Here is a 6,000-nt window from a genome sequence, read left to right on the forward strand (position 1 = left end):
GTTGGAAGATGTAGCCCCGCATCACTACTGGGAAGGGCTGATGAGCTTGTGTGGAGAGTGAGCTGGATGGCTTTAGCAAAAAAAAAATCAGTTTACCCACTTCCAGTCACTCCGCAGTCTTGCACAGAGCTGCACCAAAAGGAGCTGCTGGCGTGGGAGGAATAAGAGAGGGGAAAGGACTGGGGATGGGGATGAAGTAATGCCTCCAGGGAGATGCGGCAGGACTGAAGCTGAGACGGGGTGGAGGTGGGCACAGGCAACTGTCCACACCAAGATCCAGCCCTGCCAGCAAGTTTTTTGTCGGTTTCTGGTTTTGCTTTTCCACACCAGCACCCGTGCAAGGGGCTGTGAACGCTCCCCTGAGGGGTGGAGCTGGCAGGGCTTGCTGGAAACCAGCTGGGAAAGAGAGGCTGGGAGCCACTAAGGAGGGCATTGGTCTTCAGTCCTGGCATAGAGGGTCTGGGTTGAATGGAACTCACACAGAGCTTGTGAGGCATGAATAAGGAGTAGGTAAACCTCAGATCTTCGTTGCTTTACCTTGGTGCTCTGTTTCCTACTTAACTCTGGGTGTCGCAGCATCCTCTTGCTCTGAACAGGGTGGTCTTGAGCGGCTTTAATCTGTTGCTGGCCACAGGCTTCCAGAAGGAGAAATGCCTTGGCGGCCTTGGATTTGATGGATTTTCTGGAACACAGGATGGATGCCCAGTGTCCCCGGTGCCTTCAGGAGTAGCTCTGGCTGTGCCTGTCATCCTGGTGCCCCTCGGAGAAGCACGTCCTAAGCCACAGTGAGCCTATGGGACTCCTTAATCTGCACGGACCTGGTCTTGTTTGACCCCGCCTGTGCCTCAGGGTGCTACATATTGGGGTTGTGTCATACAGGGAGGAGAGGAGACCCGAGGGCTGAGAGGGTCAGGGGACCTGGATCCGGGGATATCGGGACTCCGTCTTGCTGGTGGGGAGGAGGGATTGCCGGGACAGGTTACGGGTGTGCACTGCAGATGTACCTGCTGCTTCGCCGTGGGGTGCTGGGCAGGGACACGGCCCTTTCTGCATCTGCCCCACATCCCCCTGCTGTGGCTCGGACAGAGGCAAGGATGCGGGCGAGCGCAGAGGGAGTCGGGGGTGTCAGCAAGCCAACGCTGCAGAGCCCGGCTGGGGGACAGCGCGTTCCCGGCGCCCCAGGCAAAATGTGGGTGAAGCAGCCCCCCAATCCCTCTGCCTGGGGGTGAGCTCGGCCTCCTCCCCACCGCAGCCAGACGGTTTGGGGCCCGGAGCCGGTGTTTTCTCCCACGAGGAGGTGTTTTTGCGTGGCTGCCACGGGCTGATGCTTGTTGTTATGACAACAGGAGGAGGCTGCTGCGTGCAGAGCGGCACGGGAGGAAGGGAAGGAAAAGGGATGGCGGTGGAGAAGGGCTTAGCCAGGAAGGGGTCAGGCAGAGGCATGGGGTTAGCATGCAGGGTGCAGGGATGGAGGACACCCCCAGGGATGCAGCCATCAGGAGGGGCTGGGCTTTGCACCTTCTCCCACGGCTCATGACACCAGCGTGCACAAGAAGGGTCTGGGCATGCCTGCAGTGCTGCATGCCGGCAGCTTAAACCCCACCAGCATCATGCGTGAGGCTGGTGGGACTTGTGCAGTGGGCAAAAACTGGGAAAATAATGCCCGATATAACAGACTCTGCTGATTATTGCAGCAGATCACTCATGGGGAGCACTGGCAGGCAAAGCATGACTTCATTCTCCTTACAGACATTTCTTGGATGGTTAGCAAGGCAAATAAAAAAATCACCTAATAACAAACTTTGTGTCCTACTGGAGTCACCAGTGTGCCCTCACAGACTTTCCTGCCCAAAAGAGGGTCATGATAAAATCAAGAGATGCAGGAAGCTGTCAGGGTAATTCCACAGTGTCAGCTTGTGCTTTTCATTTTAATCAGGTGTCTCATAATGTGCACTTCTTTGTAAAACTGCAGCTCCCGGACCCAGATGATTAAGTGAAAACCTTGGCTTTCACTGTCAGAAAGATGCAAACAACTGTATCCTCTGGGTTATGGAGGAAACCTTGGAACTGTGGCCCCTGCGTGCTTGCCAAGAGGGATTAACTCCCATGCGAAATTCGTGACTCTGCCACTGCCTTCCTGTGAGACCTGGTCACATCCCTTAGGAATGTGGCCCTGACTTTTCTAAAGAGAGCATAAGCAAAGTTTTCAAGACCAGACTAGATAAAGGCCAGGGTAACCTGGTCTGACCTCCTAGTTGACCCTGCTCTCAACTCCCTTCCAACCTGAATTATCCTATGATCCTAAGTATGTACATCAATGTGTGAGGAACGGGTTAAAGCCTTCCAGGTGCTCAGAAGCTATGGTGAAGGCAACACCAGCCAGACATTGCTTCTGCACCACTGTGCTCAGGGGATCTGTGAGTCCACCACATCCTACTGCTGCTGCCCTCTCCAAGCCATAGTGTTGAAAGGACACAGGTAACTTGCCCTTACGGCACATCTTTAACCAGGTAACCAGCAACCACTTTAAACCTCAAAAAAAAAAGCCTGTGAGATGAGTTGACATTATTCTTCCTCAAATTACAGATCAGCTACAGAAAGGACATGGTTTCAGCAAGAGGCAGCTATGGGTGGGAGCATATTCTATGTACTATTTATCTCAGAAGGTCTTCCCTGATTTTAGTGGCAAAGTTGAAAGGCACCTTAGGCCACAGATATGCCCAGTTGCTTCAGTCTTAAAGAAATGCAGCGTTCCAGCTGAAATATTTGGGTTAGGAGATTAAATACTATACTCCCAGAGAGAGGGTTGGGTTCCTGGTCCGAACGTTTGGTTAAACCTTTGGTCCTACAAATGTGTGAAGACTGGGAATTCCCAGGCACACACGTGACATTGCTAGGTCTGGATTGTTCAGTCCTGCGACATATTTCACTTATACCTTTTTGCTCCTGGAATCAGGTTATTAACTAAGAATCCAAATTTTCACTTTAAAAATAGATTTCTAAATATTGTGGCTGTGAAAAAAGCTGGAAATCATGACTTTATCTTTCCTAACATAAGGCAAATATGAAGAATGCAAAATGTATTATTCTTCTAACATCATAACATCAAAGACTTCACTTAGGACTTTTCAATACATAGTGCCAAGAGTGCCGTGTCTGAACACTAAGGTCCAGCAGAGGAGATCTCCAATTTTAAGATCTCTGTAAGCCATTAGGATGCCAATTTATTAAAGGAATCCTACTAGATAAAAATCAGGCAGTGTTTTAAAGTAAGTATTGTGCTCAAGGAAGGTCTTCTCCTATTTTTTGACAAGCTTTATACCAGTGCCTTTTGGTTTGGGGCATGTTTCGCCCAGCTGGTGGCATGTGAAGATCGTGTCTGCTGGCAGGAGGTAAGTGTGGGGAGAAGAGGAAATAAGGGTTATGGGGAAAGTACATAGGAGATGCATGAGGACAAGGATATCCAGGATAGATGGATGGATGGATTGACGTAGGGGGGGAAGCCTCCAAAGTGTGGGTCCATGTTGTTTAGTGGAAGAGCTCAACTTCTTGAAGTAGACACTGCAGTGGTGGCTGATGGCATGTGAGCATCCTGGTTGATCCACCTCTGGGACAGACAGATAGACCAGAAAGTCTCCTCTCAGCTCATTTTCTATGTCTTCCTGACTCTTTGTGAGTGTTTGTGTAGTTATCACCCACTTTCTGAACTCCTTCTTCAGAAACAAACCCCACAATTCCCAAACTCTCATGTGGCACCAGGAGCTGGTGCTTTAAATTCTTTTCTCAGAACCCAGCAAACAGCATGAGACTCACAGACTGCTCACAGCAGAAGAAGTAATGGCTATTGCTAACAGCAAACCTATCTTCCTGGTGTTTTTATACATCTGACTGGAGACCTAATAAGTGCTGAATTGGTGTGTGATTTAATGAGTCGAACTTCAAAGCTGCTGTTTCAACACCTAATTCACTCATCTGGACTAATAACTGAAATGGGTGGCATTTTTTTTATTTCCTTCTAGCAATTTATTATTTACTCAGTTGCTTTACAGCTCCTAATTTAATAAGTGCAATAACCCAGGGGTACTGCTTCAGGAAGGAGGAGAAACTGTGAAATCCTACAGTCTCTCCTATGAACTGCTTTGGTGGACACCAGAGGTCACATTATAACATTTTAAGCCCTTTATGCCATTGGCAAGTAAGAGATCTGGAGCGCTGTGCCTCATCAGACAGCCTCCACTTCCAAAATGTGCCAGCAGCTGCTGAAATGGAAGAATGGCGGTGCTGGGTCTGTTCCTGTGGATTAGTGTCATGCAGCCTGGCGAGGTGTTAAGCATGGCTGAGCACACGCGAAGGTGGGCTGCTCCCCTGGATCGAGCCAAAGGGCACCTGAGGATGGCAAAGCGCATCCCCTCCAGGCAGCGTGGCTCATTTTTGGGCTCTCCTCTCTCTCTGCCTCCCCTTCCAGGGATGTGCACGAGAGAGCAATGACCTTGTCCTAGCCCACTTTCTTCCTGTGGGTTAAAATTAGGGCCACAAAACCCACTCTGCCTTCCAGCAAGGCTGAGGCATAAATCCCAGACGGTCACTTTTAGAGGTCCAGAGGACTTTTTGTTGGGGAACGATCAAGGCTGGCAGTTTCCAGGATCCTTCCGGGGACATGCAGACAGCTCTGGGTGTGAGGGAGGGAGCCCAAAGCACATTACGATTCTTAACCTCCATCTGCCCAGCAAGCAGGATAAAAAAGAGGTCTTTCTGCCTTTGCATTGCACTGACAGCTTCTGCACTGCTGGATCATCAAGAATTGCCCATTTGCTTTTTTTGCTGGCTTCATCCCACCTGAAGCATCCTTTAGGTCGTGCAGCTCACTGGGTCTCCTTGGATATTTCTCAGCTATATCAGTCGAGGTAAATCTGAGCTGAGCTGTCTCACTGAGACACTCTTCAGGCGTGATTTCTCTGAGCTGTTGCATTCAGATACGCTTGAAGCACAATCTGCCGTGTTTGTAATAACCGCCGTCCTTCCCCTTCCACATTTCTCATCCCTGGGTTTCAAAGCATTTTTGCAGACATTAAAGAGCTGCTCCCCAGAACCCCAGAGGCTGCAGCTAAACTGAGCTTGCTCTGAAATGTTCCCACTGTTGCTGTGATACTGGTGAGAGCTTGCACCAGCCGCTAGCCTTTTTATTACAGCCTAAACTAGCTCAGAGGTTAGGTCATTTTACAGATAAAGAACCGAGCCAGAGATGTGACTGTGCTAGGATCTTACTGTTAGCCACTGGCAGAACAAGGGATGCTGCTTGGGATTCATCATCTCTTTAGGCAAGCTCACATCCTCCTTTTCTGCACTTACACCATTCTTCCCCCCACCCCCGACTTATTCATCCTTTGGGCACTGGCCGTGCTCTTTGCAAATGTGCAGTGTTGAAAGTATTACGGTGTTTTGTAGCCTGTCCGTTAATCAGGTGGTTCTGCAGAAGGGGAAAATCCTAATAAATGTTCAGCAGGTTCCTCCGCTGCTAATTAACATTTGATCTATTTTCCTCTGGTTTTAAGTGGGAAAATAGCAGTGATCCTAGCTTGTGCTCTGAAGAGCCACATTCCTGGCCCATGAGCTATTCCCAAAAGACAGCTCTGAGAGCATCCAAGGCAAAAATGCAGTTCGGTTTTCCTGACTGCGGTGCATGATGAAAAGGGACTGCGTTTCCCATTTTGGGCTGCTGATAATTGAAGCCAGCAAAAATTGCAGCCAGATCTTTACTTTAGAGGTGGGCAGGCAGAGACCTGCCTGGGCTCCAGGCCATGGGGCCGCACTAAGCTAGGTAGCAGTGCAAGCCATCGCTGGTCCTGGGGAGCATCAAGGGTCCCATGGTTGGGGTTCCAGAAACAAACAGGAGCTTCAGTCACAGCCCCCTCTGCACAGAGATGAAGGGGAGAGGCACTGATGACCTGCATCGGCATGGAGGGGTGTGCAGGGCTGAGCTGCTGGCGTTACCTCTGCTCG

This window comes from Accipiter gentilis, chromosome 17, assembly GCF_929443795.1.
Source record: "Accipiter gentilis chromosome 17, bAccGen1.1, whole genome shotgun sequence".
Taxonomy (NCBI): domain Eukaryota; kingdom Metazoa; phylum Chordata; class Aves; order Accipitriformes; family Accipitridae; genus Astur; species Astur gentilis.